The 18,833-nt window shown below is 50.9% G+C and overlaps 1 protein-coding gene across 8 annotated transcripts in view; it reads left to right on the top strand.

Moving 5' to 3' along the window:
* Positions 1 to 18,833, top strand: part of LOC129861239 (extracellular sulfatase Sulf-2-like) — a 396,100-nt gene that overhangs the window by 36,251 nt on the left and 341,016 nt on the right. For 5 of the 8 annotated variants that reach the window (XM_055932471.1, XM_055932478.1, XM_055932480.1 and 2 more), the window contains exon 2: positions 18,354 to 18,422. The exons of 1 other annotated variant lie outside the window; for it this stretch is intronic. The gene's annotated coding sequence lies outside the window, so the exon portion shown is untranslated. Of the gene's footprint in view, positions 1 to 11,639; positions 11,740 to 18,022; positions 18,247 to 18,353; positions 18,423 to 18,833 lie in introns of those variants that run through there. 2 more of the 8 variants (XM_055932474.1, XM_055932473.1) reach the window with 2 other exon arrangements.

The following is an 18,833-nucleotide window of genomic DNA, read 5'->3' as shown; positions in this document are numbered from 1 at the left end:
AGTGTGTGTCAGAGCGCTAGGTAAAGCCCGGACAGACCTGTCCATGCTGCAGTGTGTGTCAGAGCGCTAGGTAAAGCCCGGACAGACCTGTCCATGCTGCAGTGTGTGTCAGAGCGCTAGGTAAAGCCCAGACAGACCTGTCCATGCTGCAGTGTGTGTCAGAGCGCTAGGTAAAGCCCAGACAGACCTGTCCATGCTGCAGTGTGTGTCAGAGCGCTAGGTAAAGCCCAGACAGACCTGTCCATGCTGCAGTGTGTGTCAGAGCGCTAGGTAAAGCCCAGACAGACCTGTCCATGCTGCAGTGTGTGTCAGAGCGCTAGGTAAAGCCCAGACAGACCTGTCCATGCTGCAGTGTGTGTCAGAGCGCTAGGTAAAGCCCAGACAGACCTGTCCATGCTGCAGTGTGTGTCAGAGCGCTAGGTAAAGCCCAGACAGACCTGTCCATGCTGCAGTGTGTGTCAGAGCGCTAGGTAAAGCCCAGACAGACCTGTCCATGCTGCAGTGTGTGTCAGAGCGCTAGGTAAAGCCCAGACAGACCTGTCCATGCTGCAGTGTGTGTCAGAGCGCTAGGTAAAGCCCAGACAGACCTGTCCATGCTGCAGTGTGTGTCAGAGCGTTAGGTAAAGCCCAGACAGACCTGTCCATGCTGCAGTGTGTGTCAGAGCGCTAGGTAAAGCCCAGACAGACCTGTCCATGCTGCAGTGTGTGTCAGAGCGCTAGGTAAAGCCCAGACAGACCTGTCCATGCTGCAGTGTGTGTCAGAGCGCTAGGTAAAGCCCAGACAGACCTGTCCATGCTGCAGTGTGTGTCAGAGCGCTAGGTAAAGCCCAGACAGACCTGTCCATGCTGCAGTGTGTGTCAGAGCGCTAGGTAAAGCCCAGACAGACCTGTCCATGCTGCAGTGTGTGTCAGAGCGCTAGGTAAAGCCCAGACAGACCTGTCCATGCTGCAGTGTGTGTCAGAGCGCTAGGTAAAGCCCAGACAGACCTGTCCATGCTGCAGTGTGTGTCAGACTCAGAGCGCTAGGTAAAGCCGAGACAGACCTGTCCATGCTGCAGTGTGTGTCAGAGCGCTAGGTAAAGCCCAGACAGACCTGTCCATGCTGCAGTGTGTGTCAGAGCGCTAGGTAAAGCCCAGACAGACCTGTCCATGCTGCAGTCTGTGTCAGAGCGCTAGGTAAAGCCCAGACAGACCTGTCCATGCTGCAGTGTGTGTCAGAGCGCTAGGTAAAGCCCAGACAGACCTGTCCATGCTGCAGTGTGTGTCAGAGCGCTAGGTAAAGCCCAGACAGACCTGTCCATGCTGCAGTGTGTGTCAGAGCGCTAGGTAAAGCCCAGACAGACCTGTCCATGCTGCAGTGTGTGTCAGAGCGCTAGGTAAAGCCCAGACAGACCTGTCCATGCTGCAGTGTGTGTCAGAGCGCTAGGTAAAGCCCAGACAGACCTGTCCATGCTGCAGTGTGTGTCAGAGCGCTAGGTAAAGCCCAGACAGACCTGTCCATGCTGCAGTGTGTGTCAGAGCGCTAGGTAAAGCCCAGACAGACCTGTCCATGCTGCAGTGTGTGTCAGAGCGCTAGGTAAAGCCCAGACAGACCTGTCCATGCTGCATTGTGTGTCAGAGCGCTAGGTAAAGCCCAGACAGACCTGTCCATGCTGCAGTGTGTGTCAGAGCGCTAGGTAAAGCCCAGACAGACCTGTCCATGCTGCAGTGTGTGTCAGAGCGCTAGGTAAAGCCCAGACAGACCTGTCCATGCTGCAGTGTGTGTCAGAGCGCTAGGTAAAGCCCAGACAGACCTGTCCATGCTGCAGTGTGTGTCAGAGCGCTAGGTAAAGCCCAGACAGACCTGTCCATGCTGCAGTGTGTGTCAGAGCGCTAGGTAAAGCCCAGACAGACCTGTCCATGCTGCAGTGTGTGTCAGAGCGCTAGGTAAAGCCCAGACAGACCTGTCCATGCTGCAGTGTGTGTCAGAGCGCTAGGTAAAGCCCAGACAGACCTGTCCATGCTGCAGTGTGTGTCAGAGCGCTAGGTAAAGCCCAGACAGACCTGTCCATGCTGCAGTGTGTGTCAGAGCGCTAGGTAAAGCCCAGACAGACCTGTCCATGCTGCAGTGTGTGTCAGAGCGCTAGGTAAAGCCCAGACAGACCTGTCCATGCTGCAGTGTGTGTCAGAGCGCTAGGTAAAGCCCAGACAGACCTGTCCATGCTGCAGTGTGTGTCAGAGCGCTAGGTAAAGCCCAGACAGACCTTTCCATGCTGCAGTGTGTGTTAGAGCGCTAGGTAAAGCCCAGACAGACCTGTCCATGCTGCAGTGTGTGTCAGACTCAGAGCGCTAGGTAAAGCCGAGACAGACCTGTCCATGCTGCAGTGTGTGTTAGAGCGCTAGGTAAAGCCCAGACAGACCTGTCCATGCTGCAGTGTGTGTCAGACTCAGAGCGCTAGGTAAAGCCGAGACAGACCTGTCCATGCTGCAGTGTGTGTTAGAGCGCTAGGTAAAGCCCAGACAGACCTGTCCATGCTGCAGTGTGTGTCAGAGCGCTAGGTAAAGCCGAGACAGACCTGTCCATGCTGCAGTGTGTGTTAGAGCGCTAGGTAAAGCCCAGACAGACCTGTCCATGCTGCAGTGTGTGTCAGAGCGCTAGATAAAGCCCAGACAGACCTTTCCATGCTGCAGTGTGTGTTAGAGCGCTAGGTAAAGCCCAGACAGACCTGTCCATGCTGCAGTGTGTGTCAGACTCAGAGCGCTAGGTAAAGCCGAGACAGACCTGTCCATGCTGCAGTGTGTGTTAGAGCGCAAGGTAAAGCCCAGACAGACCTGTCCATGCTGCAGTGTGTGTCAGAGCGCTAGGTAAAGCCGAGACAGACCTGTCCGTGCTGCAGTGTGTGTTAGAGCGCTAGGTAAAGCCCAGACAGACCTGTCCATGCTGCAGTGTGTGTCAGAGCGCTAGATAAAGCCCAGACAGACCTGTCCATGCTGCAGTGTGTGTCAGAGCGCTAGGTAAAGCCCAGACAGACCTGTCCATGCTGCAGTGTGTGTCAGAGCGCTAGGTAAAGCCCAGACAGACCTGTCCATGCTGCAGTGTGTGTCAGACTCAGAGCGCTAGGTAAAGCCCAGACAGACCTGTCCATGCTGCAGTGTGTGTCAGAGCGCTAGGTAAAGCCCAGACAGACCTGTCCATGCTGCAGTGTGTGTCAGAGCGCTAGGTAAAGCCCAGACAGACCTGTCCATGCTGCAGTGTGTGTCAGAGCGCTAGGTAAAGCCCAGACAGACCTGTCCATGCTGCAGTGTGTGTCAGAGCGCTAGGTAAAGCCCAGACAGACCTGTCCATGCTGCAGTGTGTGTCAGAGCGCTAGGTAAAGCCCAGACAGACCTGTCCATGCTGCAGTGTGTGTCAGAGCGCTAGGTAAAGCCCAGACAGACCTGTCCATGCTGCAGTGTGTGTCAGAGCGCTAGGTAAAGCCCAGACAGACCTGTCCATGCTGCAGTGTGTGTCAGAGCGCTAGGTAAAGCCCAGACAGACCTGTCCATGCTGCAGTGTGTGTCAGAGCGCTAGGTAAAGCCCAGACAGACCTGTCCATGCTGCAGTGTGTGTCAGAGCGCTAGGTAAAGCCCAGACAGACCTGTCCATGCTGCAGTGTGTGTCAGAGCGCTAGGTAAAGCCCAGACAGACCTGTCCATGCTGCATTGTGTGTCAGAGCGCTAGGTAAAGCCCAGACAGACCTGTCCATGCTGCAGTGTGTGTCAGAGCGCTAGGTAAAGCCCAGACAGACCTGTCCATGCTGCAGTGTGTGTCAGAGCGCTAGGTAAAGCCCAGACAGACCTGTCCATGCTGCAGTGTGTGTCAGAGCGCTAGGTAAAGCCCAGACAGACCTGTCCATGCTGCAGTGTGTGTCAGAGCGCTAGGTAAAGCCCAGACAGACCTGTCCATGCTGCAGTGTGTGTCAGAGCGCTAGGTAAAGCCCAGACAGACCTGTCCATGCTGCAGTGTGTGTCAGAGCGCTAGGTAAAGCCCAGACAGACCTGTCCATGCTGCAGTGTGTGTCAGAGCGCTAGGTAAAGCCCAGACAGACCTGTCCATGCTGCAGTGTGTGTCAGAGCGCTAGGTAAAGCCCAGACAGACCTGTCCATGCTGCAGTGTGTGTCAGAGCGCTAGGTAAAGCCCAGACAGACCTGTCCATGCTGCAGTGTGTGTCAGAGCGCTAGGTAAAGCCCAGACAGACCTGTCCATGCTGCAGTGTGTGTCAGAGCGCTAGGTAAAGCCCAGACAGACCTGTCCATGCTGCAGTGTGTGTCAGAGCGCTAGGTAAAGCCCAGACAGACCTTTCCATGCCGCAGTGTGTGTTAGAGCGCTAGGTAAAGCCCAGACAGACCTGTCCATGCTGCAGTGTGTGTCAGACTCAGAGCGCTAGGTAAAGCCGAGACAGACCTGTCCATGCTGCAGTGTGTGTTAGAGCGCTAGGTAAAGCCCAGACAGACCTGTCCATGCTGCAGTGTGTGTCAGACTCAGAGCGCTAGGTAAAGCCGAGACAGACCTGTCCATGCTGCAGTGTGTGTTAGAGCGCTAGGTAAAGCCCAGACAGACCTGTCCATGCTGCAGTGTGTGTCAGAGCGCTAGGTAAAGCCGAGACAGACCTGTCCATGCTGCAGTGTGTGTTAGAGCGCTAGGTAAAGCCCAGACAGACCTGTCCATGCTGCAGTGTGTGTCAGAGCGCTAGATAAAGCCCAGACAGACCTTTCCATGCTGCAGTGTGTGTTAGAGCGCTAGGTAAAGCCCAGACAGACCTGTCCATGCTGCAGTGTGTGTCAGACTCAGAGCGCTAGGTAAAGCCGAGACAGACCTGTCCATGCTGCAGTGTGTGTTAGAGCGCAAGGTAAAGCCCAGACAGACCTGTCCATGCTGCAGTGTGTGTCAGAGCGCTAGGTAAAGCCGAGACAGACCTGTCCGTGCTGCAGTGTGTGTTAGAGCGCTAGGTAAAGCCCAGACAGACCTGTCCATGCTGCAGTGTGTGTCAGAGCGCTAGATAAAGCCCAGACAGACCTGTCCATGCTGCAGTGTGTGTCAGAGCGCTAGGTAAAGCCCAGACAGACCTGTCCATGCTGCAGTGTGTGTCAGAGCGCTAGGTAAAGCCCAGACAGACCTGTCCATGCTGCAGTGTGTGTCAGACTCAGAGCGCTAGGTAAAGCCCAGACAGACCTGTCCATGCTGCAGTGTGTGTCAGAGCGCTAGGTAAAGCCCAGACAGACCTGTCCATGCTGCAGTGTGTGTCAGAGCGCTAGGTAAAGCCCAGACAGACCTGTCCATGCTGCAGTGTGTGTCAGAGCGCTAGGTAAAGCCCAGACAGACCTGTCCATGCTGCAGTGTGTGTCAGAGCGCTAGGTAAAGCCCAGACAGACCTGTCCATGCTGCAGTGTGTGTCAGAGCGCTAGGTAAAGCCCAGACAGACCTGTCCATGCTGCAGTGTGTGTCAGAGCGCTAGGTAAAGCCCAGACAGACCTGTCCATGCTGCAGTGTGTGTCAGAGCGCTAGGTAAAGCCCAGACAGACCTGTCCATGCTGCAGTGTGTGTCAGAGCGCTAGGTAAAGCCCAGACAGACCTGTCCATGCTGCAGTGTGTGTCAGAGCGCTAGGTAAAGCCCAGACAGACCTGTCCATGCTGCAGTGTGTGTCAGAGCGCTAGGTAAAGCCCAGACAGACCTGTCCATGCTGCAGTGTGTGTTAGAGCGCTAGATAAAGCCCAGACAGACCTGTCCATGCTGCAGTGTGTGTCAGAGCGCTAGGTAAAGCCCAGACAGACCTGTCCATGCTGCAGTGTGTGTCAGAGCGCTAGGTAAAGCCCAGACAGACCTGTCCATGCTGCAGTGTGTGTCAGAGCGCTAGGTAAAGCCCAGACAGACCTGTCCATGCTGCAGTGTGTGTTAGAGCGCTAGATAAAGCCCAGACAGACCTGTCCATGCTGCAGTGTGTGTCAGAGCGCTAGGTAAACCCCAGACAGACCTGTCCATGCTGCAGTGTGTGTCAGAGCGCTAGATAAAGCCCAGACAGACCTGTCCATGCTGCAGTGTGTGTCAGAGCGCTAGGTAAAGCCCAGACAGACCTGTCCATGCTGCAGTGTGTGTCAGAGCGCTAGGTAAAGCCCAGACAGACCTGTCCATGCTGCAGTGTGTGTCAGAGCGCTAGATAAAGCCCAGACAGACCTGTCCATGCTGCAGTGTGTGTCAGAGCGCTAGATAAAGCCCAGACAGACCTGTCCATGCTGCAGTGTGTGTCAGAGCGCTAGGTAAAGCCCAGACAGACCTTTCCATGCTGCAGTGTGTGTCAGAGCGCTAGGTAAAGCCCAGACAGACCTGTCCATGCTGCAGTGTGTGTCAGAGCGCTAGGTAAAGCCCAGACAGACCTGTCCATGCTGCATTGTGTGTTAGAGCGCTAGGTAAAGCCCAGACAGACCTTTCCATGCTGCAGTGTGTGTTAGAGCGCTAGGTAAAGCCGAGACAGACCTGTCCATGCTGCATTGTGTGTTAGAGCGCTAGGTAAATCCCAGACAGACCTGTCCATGCTGCAGTGTGTGTCAGAGCGCTAGGTAAAGCCCAGACAGACCTGTCCATGCTGCATTGTGTGTCAGAGCGCTAGGTAAAGCCCAGACAGACCTGTCCATGCTGCAGTGTGTGTTAGAGCGCTAGGTAAAGCCGAGACAGACCTGTCCATGCTGCATTGTGTGTCAGAGCGCTAGGTAAAGCCCGGACAGACCTGTCCATGCTGCAGTGTGTGTCAGAGCGCTAGGTAAAGCCCGGACAGACCTGTCCATGCTGCAGTGTGTGTCAGAGCGCTAGGTAAAGCCCAGACAGACCTGTCCATGCTGCAGTGTGTGTCAGAGCGCTAGGTAAAGCCCAGACAGACCTGTCCATGCTGCAATGTGTGTCAGAGCTCTAGGTAAAGCCCAGACAGACCTGTCCATGCTGCAGTGTGTGTCAGAGCGCTAGGTAAAGCCCAGACAGACCTGTCCATGCTGCAGTGTGTGTCAGAGCGCTAGGTAAAGCCCAGACAGACCTTTCCATGCTGCAGTGTGTGTCAGAGCGCTAGGTAAAGCCCAGACAGACCTGTCCATGCTGCAGTGTGTGTCAGAGCGCTAGGTAAAGCCCAGACAGACCTGTCCATGCTGCAGTGTGTGTCAGAGCGCTAGGTAAAGCCCAGACAGACCTGTCCATGCTGCAGTGTGTGTCAGAGCGCTAGGTAAAGCCCAGACAGCACAGCGTTCTCTTTCTATCTATCTCCAGGTAAAGCTCTCATTTCATGCTCCACTGAGATCCACCTTCTCCACCACCTCCTCCTCCTCTTTCAATTGCTTACCCACTCTCTTTCTGTATCTTTCCCTCTTTGTCGCTCCTAGAGTGTGTCAGCTTTCTGTGTTCTCCACCTATACTACTCGCCTTTCCTCTCTAACACCACACACTCTTACCTCTCTCACACACAGGAGTTGTCACGATAAACTTTAATAAATGATGACAGATAAGGCAGCTCATGTATATTTGATTTTGGGGAGGGGGAAGCATTGTGGGGGGGCATAGGGGTTGTGTGTGTCGGGGGTACGTGGGCATCGATGTCTCCCCGGCATCATGCTCGTGTCGTTTGGCCTGTGTGAGGAGACCAATAAGAAATGAGGAGGAAGTTGGGTTGGGCCTGTGCTTAAATCCAATCCTCTGGTCAGAGCAGCCACGGCACTGTAGGAAAGAGCTGGACTGCACCCAAACTCAAACACCCTCATTACTCTGGACTTTGGCAATGTGTCTGTGATTTATTTTTAATCAGCTACCTCAGTCTCGGACAGAGACAGAGCACTGTGAACACCCCAAAGTGCTTTTGTTTGTTCAGGGACTGCAGTTGTTCAGGGACTGCAGTTACAGTAATGTTGATTAATGTGTACTGTCCCTGTAAAACTAAATGCAATAAGTAAAAAAGTTATGTCAAGTGTTTTTAAAAAGGGAGAGAGTGGGGGATGAGGGAAGTGAGGATGAGTGCAATACAAATATGAAAATAGTATAAGGAAGAGACAAATATTGAAAAGGGGGTCTCAATAGGTCTCTTTCTCTCCCTTTGTTCATGGAACAGAGCATAGCAAGTAGGTCAGGTGGTCTCCCACTTGATACAATGATGGATTGAGATTGTGCCCTGGCCAGAGTGGCCATGGGGTTTCTTTGTGCTGTGTTTGAATGCAGCAGGTCTGAGGACCATGGGGTTTCTCTGTACTGTGTTTGAATGCAGCAGGTCTGAGGACCATGAGGTTTCTCTGTGCTGTGTTTGAATGCAGCAGGTCTAAGGACCATGAGGTTTCTCTGTGCTGTGTTTGAATGCAGCAGGTCTGAGGACCATGAGGTTTCTCTGTGCTGTGTTTGAATGCAGCAGGTCTGAGGACCACGAGGTTTCTCTGTACTGTGTTTGAATGCAGCAGGTCTGAGGACCACGAGGTTTCTCTGTACTGTGTTTGAATGCAGCAGGTCCCTGTTTGTGTTGTCAGTAATCCTGAGTGACATGAGTTAAGTTCAGCTCAGCTCACCAGTCACCCTCATTTCACTGCTGACTCCCCTGGGAGGAGGGGAGGGGCTGACCTGCCTGTCAGGATTAAAGGCATCTGCATGCTTCCCATCTCAAACAGTTCATAGCAGTTTGTGCATATATTATGTTGACATTTTGTGACGATTTTGTTAGTTTTGGTCTTTGACAAGGGTTTTTCGGCTGTTAGTGCAGGCAAGCCGATATCTATGCCCCTTCGTCTGTGATTGGTCAACAGTAGGGATTCTTCAATTATGTGTTTGCTGTCAATCAACGAGAGACGACTAGCTTTCATGCACATATTTTCACTTGAGAAATACTCCACCAAAATTGCGCGACTAAAATCTCCTCTGCAAAAACGTCAACATTTCTGACAGATTTCTTGAATTCTTAGATTAATTCTGACTATTTTGAGGAAGTGTATACTATGGCGTTTCAGTAGGGACAAACAGTACTATTGCCACTTTTTCCCCCGTTTTTTCAAACGAAGGCCTTTTAAGGGAGTATGTGAGCGAGCTCCTTCGGTTGGCCTAGCCGAACAGCTGAACCGAAGCAAGCTGAAGCCATAGGATAGAAAGGGATAGAGAGAGGGAGGTGAGAGAAGTGTAAAACAGAGTTTATGGAAGAGAAAGACAGAACAGCAGAGGGAAAGAGAAAAGGAGATTAGAGAGAGAGATGAGAGAGGGTTCCACCCCTCGCTCTCTGAAAGTGTGTGTGTGTATGGATTTGCTTGTGTGAGTGCTTGTGTGAGTGCTTGTGTGAGTGAAAGATTGAAAGAAAAAAGAGGGGACGGAGAAGAATGAGAGAGAAATATGGTTTGTTTGTGTATTGGGAAGTTTGCAGACACCATTCTAAGTGTTTTCCTTCAGTCACCAGCCATCCCTCCTGAGCTGTTCGCTCCTTCCTCCCTACTTCCTTCTTCCTCCTCTGTGTAGTTGTTTAGGGTAGAACTATACATCCATTCATTAGGGTCTCATACATACGGTCCCCTACCCAAACTGTTGTAGAGGAAATCAATCCCACGGTTTCAGATAACTTTCACCAGTAATGAGTGCTGTATTGATGCAGTGATTACATTCATTATACTGCTAGAAGGATCCTGAGAGAGCAAGAGAGAGCAAGAGAGAGCGAGCGAGAGAGCGAGCGAGAGAGCGAGCGAGAGAGAGAGAGAGAGAGAGAGAGAGAGAGAGAGAGATCTCTCCACACAGTTTTTCAACCACTCCACAAATTTCTTGTTCTCAAACTATAGTTTTGGCAAGTCGGTTAGGACATCTACTTTGTGCAGGACACAAGTCATTTTTCCAACAATTGTTGTACTGTCCGTCTGTCTTATGTCTACTGTCTGTCTGTCTGTCTACTGTCTGTCTGTCTGCCTACTGTCTGTCTGTCTGTCTGCCTACTGTCTGTCTGCCTACTGTCTGTCTGTCTGCCTACTGTCTGTCTGTCTGTCTACTGTCTGTCTACTGTCTACTGTCTGTCTACTGTCTGTCTACTGTCTGTCTACTGTCTGCCTACTGTCTGCCTACTGTCTGTTTAATGTCTACTGTCTGTCTACTGCCTACTGTCTGTCTGGCTGCCTTCTGTCTGTCTGGCTGCCTACTGTCTGTCTACTGTCTACTGTCTGTCTACTGTCTGCCTACTGTCTGTCTGTCTGCCTATTGTCTGTCTGTCTGTCTGCCTACTGTCCATCTGTCTGTCTGCCTATTGTCTGTCTGTCTGTCTGCCTACTGTCCATCTGTCCGTCTGTCTGTCTGTCTGTCTGTCTGTCTGTCTGTCTGCCTGCCTGCCTGCCTGCCTGCCTGCCTGCCTGCCTGCCTGCCTGCCTGTCTGTCTGTCTGTCTACTGTCTGTCTACTGTCTGTCTACTGTCTGTCTGTCTGTCTGTCTGTCTGTCTGTCTGTCTGTCTGTCTGTCTGTCTGTCTGTCTGCCTACTGTCTGTCTGTCTGTCTGTCTGTCTGTCTGTCTGTCTGTCTGTCTGCCTACTGTCTGTCTGTCTGTCTGTCTGCCTACTGTCTGTCTGTCTGTCTGTCTGTCTGCCTACTGTCTAATGTCTAATGTCTACTGTCTGTCTAATGTCTAATGTCTACTGTCTGTCTACTGTCTGTCTAATGTCTAATGTCTACTGTCTGTCTACTGTCTAATGTCTAATGTCTACTGTCTACTGTCTACTGTCTAATGTCTAATGTCTACTGTCTGTCTGTCTGTCTGTCTGTCTGTCTGTCTGTCTGTCTGTCTGTCTGTCTGTCTGTCTGCGGTCTAATGTCTACTCTCTGTCTGTCTACTGTCTAATGTCTACTCTCTGTCTGTCTACTGTCTAATGTCTACTCTCTGTCTGTCTACTGTCTAATGTCTACTCTCTGTCTGTCTACTGTCTAATGTCTACTCTCTGTCTGTCTACTGTCTGCCTCCTGTCTACTGTCAGTCCACTGTCTGCTGTCTGCCTCCTGTCTACTGTCTGTCTACTGTCTGCTGTCTGCCTCCTGTCTACTGTCTGTCTACTGTCTTTCTACTGTCTACCGTCTATCTACTGTCTGTCTACTGTCTACTGTCTACCGTCTGTCTGCTGTCTGTCTACTGTCTTTCTACTGTCTGTCTACTGTCTTTCTACTGTCTACTGTCTGTCTATTGTCTACTGTCTGTCTATTGTCTACTGTCTACCTTGTTAACGTCATTAAAAAAAGCAATACAGAAGACAAAGGCTGATCCTGCTGGCTGCAGTCCAGTGTCTAACAAAGGACCAGCGTCGTTACTCAAACCCCATCCATCCCTGACTCCTCTCCTACTGAAACAAGCTGCACAGCCAGACAGGCCAGTGTCTAACAGCCAGACAGCGTTTGAAATGGAGATTTGCAAATAATAAAAACAGCAGACAGTGTGAAAAGTGATTCCACATTGACAGGACAGGAATTGGTTGATTCCGTCCCTCTGTTGGCTTATAGTTCTACCCTTATATTCACAGTGGTATTTCATCTGGCCAATCATGATTCACCAAATAAGGACAGTTCAGCCTGTGCCCTTTACTGCAGGTCAAGGTATTATGTTTTTAAACATGTTTCTCAAGTCCTAAGGTTTTCCCCTCTTGGCTTTTCTGACTCTAGGGATGGACATCAAGGACAAGTCTGTCTTCCTCCGGTCACTCACAGCTGACTGACAGACATCTACATGGAAAGGGCTCTCAGAGGGCCAGGGTCAGAGACGGTGTGTGTGTTTGTCCTCTTGTGTGTGTGCATGCATGTGAAGTTCCAGTCACATTGGCTGATGAGTACCTGACAGCTATGGCTCAGCTATGGCTCAGCTATGGCTCTTTTGAGAAGGTGGTGGGTTTACTTGTGTATCTCATCTTTCCTTACTACTCCTCTCATCTTTCCTTACTCCTCCACTCATCATTACTCACCGCTCCTCTCATCTTTCCTCATCCTCCGCTCATTGTCCTCACTCCTCCGCTCATCTTTCCTCATCCTCCTCTCATCTTTCCTCACATCTCATCTTTCCTCACTCCTCTCATCTTTCCTCACTCCACCTCTCACCTTTCCTCACTCCTCATCTTTCCTCACTCCTCATCTTTCCTCACCCCTCCTCTCATCTTTCCTTACTCCTCTTCTCATCGTTCCTCACTCTTCCTCTCATCTTTCCTCACTCCTCCTCTCATCTTACCTCACTCCTCATTGTCATCCTCCTCTCATCTTTCCTCATCCTCCTCTCATATTTTCTCACTACTCATCTTTAATCATTTCTCCTAATCTTTCCTCACCCCTCTTCTCATCTTTTCTCACTACTCATCTTTCCTCACCCCTCCTCATCTTCTCTCACTCCTCATCTTTCCTCACTCCTCATCTTTCCTCATCCTCCTCTCATCTTTCCTCACTCCTCATTTTTCCTCACCCCTCCTCTCATCTTTCCTAACTCCTCCTCTCATCTTTCCTCATCCTCTTCTCATCTTTCCTCACTCCTCATCTTTCCTCACCCATCCTTTCATCTTTCCTCACTCCTCATCTTTGCTCACTCCTCCTCTCATCTTTTCTCATCCTCTCATCTTTTCTCATCCCCCTCTCATCTTTCCTCACTCCTCATCTTTCCTCACCCACCCTCTCATCTTTCCTCACCCCTCCTCTCATCTTTTGTCACTCCTCATCTTTCCTCACTCCTCCTCTCATCTTTCCTAACTCCTCCTCTCATCTTTCCTAACCCCTCCTCTCATCTTTCCTAACCCCTTCTCTCATCTTTCCTCACCCCTCCTCATCTTTCCTTACCCCTCCTCTCATTTTTCCTCACCCCTCATCTTTCCTCATCCCCCTCCTCTCATCTTTCCTCACCCTTCCTCTCATCATTTCTCACTTCTCATTTTTCCTCACCCCTCCTCTAATCTTTCCTCACTCCTCCTCTCATCTTTCCTCACCCCTCCTCTCATCTTTCCTCACCCCTCCTCTCATCTTTCCTAACTCCTCCTCTCATCTTTCTTCACTCCTCATCTTTCCTCATCCTCCTCTCATCTTTCCTCACTCCTCATCTTTCCTCACTCCTCCTCTCATCTTTCCTAACTCCTCCTCTCATCTTTCCTAACCCCTCCTCTCATCTTTCCTCACCCCTCCTCTCATCTTTCCTCACCCCTCCTCTCATTTTTCCTCACCCCTCCTCTCATCTTTCCTCATCCCCCTCCTCTCATCTTTCCTCACCCCTCCTCTCATCTTTCCTCACTCCTCCTCTCATCTTTCCTTACTCCTCCTCTCATCATTTCTCACTTCTCATCTTTCCTAACTCCTCCTCTGATCTTTCCTCACCCCTCCTCATCTTTCCTCACCCCTCCTCTCATCTTTCCTCACCCCTCCTCATCTTTCCTCACCCCTCCTCTCATTTTTCCTCACCCCTCCTCTCATCTTTCCTCATCCCCCTCCTCTCATCTTTCCTCACCCCTCCTCTCATCTTTCCTCACTCCTCCTCTCATCTTTCCTTACTCCTCCTCTCATCATTTCTCACTTCTCATCTTTCCTAACTCCTCCTCTCATCTTTCCTCACCCCTCCTCATCTTTCCTCACTCCTCCTCTCATCTTTTCTCACTCCTCTTATCTTTTTCCTCTTTCTCCTTTATTATCACTCTATTGCATCCCATCTCCTGTGCAGGCAGGCAGGCGCTCTCCTCACTGCCTTAGAGAACTGAGGGAATCGTGTTCAGTTTGTAAATAAGGTGTATCGGTTAGGATTGAGCTGGTATATTATAAATAAAGTAGTCAAAAGTTTTGTGTTTGGTCCCAGACATGCTAACCTACCCTGTTGTTGGTAAAGTTGAGAGGTTAGCATGTCTTGGGGGTTTGATATTTTACCCTCCTTTTACCCATTCATCATTATTCGTGATTCATTCAGGATTATCCGTAACCATGGTAGCATCCACATTAATAACGTAGAAATGCTTAGAAACATATTCTATTCTTATTTATAATAAAAGTCACTCCAAAATGACACAATACATTATTTACTGTTTTTCTGTTGGGCTCAAAATAATCTGAAAAATAACCAAAACTAACTGCAAAATGCATCCCCAGCAAGTTTGTAGCGCTACTAGCATGATGTAGTCATTGAGTGCTAGGAATACGGGACCAAATACTACACTTTTGACAACTTTATTTGAAATAATGTTTAGGAGTGTCAATCATTTTCACCTCTTCCTTTTTAAGGATATAAAAAAACTAGTTCAAGAAATCTCTTTCTCTGAGCAAATGTATATTAACAATATCATTTCCCCATGTTTGTTTTGCATACAATATAGCTCAATATTTGAATTATTTATTTTCTATAATGTTTGTATTAGTGGTGTAGACTAGATTAATGTGTACCACACCTCAGGCTGAATATTTCAATAAAAACTGAGGTTTCTGTTTGATTACAATTTTGTAAGAATACGAAAAGGTTTAAAAGGCATTTGGAAAATTATAGATTTGTACTATGTTATCATCATAGATCTACATTTCTACACACAATATCTTTTTTATAGGCACCAAATGCTAAAAATATAAATACAGTTTGCAATTCTTCATTTCAAAGCCTGCTTAAAACCTTTCTGACCTCCTCCATGTGAAAAGGGCCCATAAATAAAGTACAGTCCATTGAGTTGGACAATGTAACTGAGTCAAGTGGACCACAAACCCAAAGGGTGATTCATTGACGTTGATCTCTTCACCTGTCCTCCTTCATCAGTAACCCCCAAAAATAACAACATTGGTTTGGGTTTGTGGTTTTTGAAAGGGAATCCACTATCTCTCTCAGTGAGGTGAGCTATGCTCGGCCCCAGTGGAAGGTTAATGTTCGGCCCCAGTGGAAGGTTAATGGTCGGCCCCAGTGGAAGGTTAATGGTCGGCCCCAGTGGAAGGTTAATGGTCGGCCCCGGTGGAAGGTTAATGGTCGGCCCCGGTGGAAGGTTAATGGTCGGCCCCGGTGGAAGGTTAATGGTCGGCCCCGGTGGAAGGTTAATGGTCGGCCCCGGTGGAAGGTTAATGGTCGGCCCCGGTGGAAAGTTAATGGTCGGCCCCGGTGGAAGGTTAATGGTCGGCCCCCGTGGAAGGTTAATGCTCGGCCCCAGTGGAAGGTTAATGGTCGGCCCCAGTGGAAGGTTAATGGTCGGCCCCAGTGGAAGGTTAATGGTCGGCCCCAGTGGAAGGTTAATGGTCGGCCGTGGTAAAGCTCTTAAGTTTTGTTTTTAGAGAAACAGAGGATAAGAGCTCTTGACAGTTTATTTCTCCACTTGCATTTTTTGGCCAACCGCGAGTGACGAGCCAAATGAGTATCTAAATGTGTGCATGTTATATTATATTTATTAAATGAATCCTTAGCTTTGTCTTTACTCCTCAGTAGAAGTTTGCCCGTTAAAGCATTGTATTAGTTTCAGGATTGTGGGGGGTGGACTGTAAGGACATTAATTGGCCATCTTGTGTCGTTCAGTGAACCAGGAGCTGGCTGCTGTTCTGTGTTGCACCTAATTAAAAGCGCCTCAGATGCCATGTGAATGTGAGCATCAACCAGCCTGGTTGGGATGGAGGGGCAGGTAATGAGAGAGTAAAGCTGTGTCTCAAATGACAACAAACCTGCTTTCAAAAACCAGATAAAGCAACACCTCACGGCACAGCGCCTCTCCCCCATGTGACCTACTGGTTGTGTTTATGTACTGACATGTACACTACGTGTAACGGATAGATGCACACACACATACACACCATGTTAATGTTTTTTAAATGTATGTCAATGGTAAAGTATTTTGTCTGAAATGTATTTTTTGTTATGAGTCGGACCACAGTAAGACTAGCTGTCGCCATTGGCGACGGCTAATGGGGATCCTAATAAAATCTCTAGTGACATAAAGTCTTTACTGCAGCCTCCATCTCAGAGCTGTAATTGTTTCTGTTCTTCCCTTGGTCTTCTGAATGAGCATCTCTCCAGGCTCCCTGCTACCCCTCTGTGTAGCCAGGTCTTATAAAGATCCAGAGACGCTGGCTATTTGTCTCTGGGTTGTGTTGGCCGCTTTCTGAGCCCCGCTCTGTTAATTGGGCAGGTTTATTTCAGGGGCCCACGGCACAGTGTGAATTGGCAGCACAAAGTGGAGCATGAAAAAAGATGGCAAAAAGTCAGTTTTTTTTCATCCAATTGCGTCTCTCAAACCCTGACATCAGTATTCCGCTCAGACATGGAGTCTGACAAAAATACAAAAAGAGCAAAAGCGAGAGAGGGAGAATGGGTGGAAGGGGACAGAGGGCGGGAGAGGGGGGGGGGGGGGGGGGGAGGGGAAAGGGAGAGGGAGAATGGGTGGAAGGGGACAGAGAGCGGGAGAGGGGAGGGATGGAAGGGGACAGGGAGAGGGAGAATGGGTGGAAGGGAACAGAGAGAGGGAGAAGGGGTGGAAGGGGACAGAGAGAGGGAGAAGGTGTGGAAGGGAACAGAGAGAGGGAGAATGGGTGGAAGGGAACAGAGAGAGGGAGAATGGGTGGAAGGGAACAGAGAGAGGGAGAAGGTGTGGAAGGGGACAGAGAGAGGGAGAAGGGGTGGAAGGGGACAGAGAGAGGGAGAAGGGGTGGAAGGGGACAGAGAGAGGGAGAAGGGGTGGAAGGGGACAGAGAGAGGGAGAAGGGGTGGAAGGGGACAGAGAGAGGGAGAAGGGGTGGAAGGGGACAGAGAGAGGGAGAAGGGGTGGAAGGGAACAGAGAGAGGGAGAGGGAGAATGGGTGGAAGGGAACAGAGAGAGGGAGAGGGAGAATGGGTGGAAGGGAACAGAGAGAGGGAGAGGGAGAATGGGTGGAAGGGGACAGAGAGAGAGAGAATGGGTGGAAGGGGACAGAGAGAGGGAGAAGGGGTGGAAGGGGACAGAGAGAGGGAGAAGGGGTGGAAGGGGACAGAGAGAGGGAGAAGGGGTGGAAGGGGACAGAGAGAGGGAGAAGGGGTGGAAGGGGACAGAGAGAGGGAGAAGGGGTGGAAGGGAACAGAGAGAGGGAGAGGGAGAATGGGTGGAAGGGAACAGAGAGAGGGAGAGGGAGAATGGGTGGAAGGGAACAGAGAGAGGGAGAGGGAGAATGGGTGGAAGGGGACAGAGAGAGAGAGAATGGGTGGAAGGGGACAGAGAGAGGGAGAAGGGGTGGAAGGGGACAGAGAGAGGGAGAAGGGGTGGAAGGGGACAGAGAGAGGGAGAAGGGGTGGAAGGGTACAGGGAGAGGGAGAAGGGGTGGAAGGGGACAGAGAGAGAAGGGGTGGAAGGGTACAGGGGAGGGAGAAGGGGTGGAAGGGGACAGAGAGAAGGGGTGGAAGGGGACAGAGAGAGGGAGAGGGAGAATGGGTGGAAGGGAACAGAGAGAGAGAGAGGGAGAATGGGTGGAAGGGGACAGAGAGAGAGAGAATGGGTGGAAGGGGACAGGGAGAGGGAGAATGGGTGGAAGGGAACAGAGAGAGGGAGAGGGAGAATGGGTGGAAGGGAACAGAGAGAGGGAGAGGGAGAATGGGTGGAAGGGGACAGAGAGAGAGAGAATGGGTGGAAGGGGACAGAGAGAGGGAGAATGGGTGGAAGGGAACAGAGAGAGAGAGAATGGGTGGAAGGGGACAGAGAGAGGGAGAATGGGTGGAAGGGGACAGAGAGAGGGAGAATGGGTGGAAGGGGACAGAGAGAGGGAGAATGGGTGGAAGGGGACAGAGAGAGAGAGGGGAATGGGTGGAAGGGGACAGAGAGAGGGAGAAGGGTGGAAGGGAACAGAGAGAGGGAGAATGGGTGGAAGGGGACAGAGAGAGGGAGAGGGGGTGGAAGGGGACAGAGAGAGAGAGAAGGGGTGGAAGGGGACAGAGAGAGGGAGAGGGAGAATGGGTGGAAGGGGACAGAGAGAGGGAGAATGGGTGGAAGGGGAGAGGGAGAGGGAGAGGGAGAATGGGTGGAAGGGGACAGAGAGAGGGAGAAGGGGTGGAAGGGGAGAGGGAGAGGGAGAGGGAGAAGGGGTGGAAGGGAACAGAGAGAGGGAGAGCGAGAATGGGTGGAAGGGGAGAGGGAGAGGAGTGGTGGAAGAGGACAGAGAGAAAGGCAAACATTAAAGTCTTTTGATTGCAAATGCGCCTCTCCCTCCGTCCCACTCTCTCTCTTTCTCTCACCATCTTGTTTTATTAAAGTAGAACTGAGTCGAGCCGTAGGTGAAATGAGTCACTGCCAGCACGGGAGAGTGAATGAGAAAGAGAAGGAGAGACGGAGGAGTGAGTATACAGGATGCAAAGAAAGAGGCGCTTTGTTCTGACTTGTGCTTTGTGTTGGCCTTCTTCCTGAGATGACTCCGGCTCTCTTTGTGCTTGTTTTCATATAGCCTTGAGTCCAGCCGCTCCTCCATACATAAAGAGACTCATCCCCAGAGAACCCAGCCTTCCATTCACAGGTGAGTGACGGGGGTTGGTTAGAGACCTGATGAGGAACCGATGCTGAGGGACGGTGGTGTTGCTGCTGTGAGAAAGGGGGGTTTGGGGTTGAGGAGGTATCTGCTGCTGTCTCTGTCCTCACACCCCTGCTAGCTAGGCTGAATCCCTCTGGCAGCGTCAGTGACGGCTGCAGAGAACTCTCGCTCACTCTGCAGTTTCACACAACACAACATAACACAGTAATTTGTCAGGGGGACGGGCAGCAGGGAAAAAGAGACACAGAGAGAGAGTGATAGAAGAGAGGGAACAACGATGGAGGATGTTGAAGATTGAAAGGGTTGAACATGGGATGTGGGGCTGTTGGTCGGTCGATGTGGGGCTGTTGGTCGGTCGATGTGGGGCTGTTGGTCGGTCGATGTGGGCTGTTGATC

Source organism: Salvelinus fontinalis, chromosome 8 (assembly GCF_029448725.1).
Source record: "Salvelinus fontinalis isolate EN_2023a chromosome 8, ASM2944872v1, whole genome shotgun sequence".
Lineage (NCBI taxonomy): Eukaryota > Metazoa > Chordata > Actinopteri > Salmoniformes > Salmonidae > Salvelinus > Salvelinus fontinalis.
This window is presented reverse-complemented; position numbering and strand designations above follow the sequence as displayed.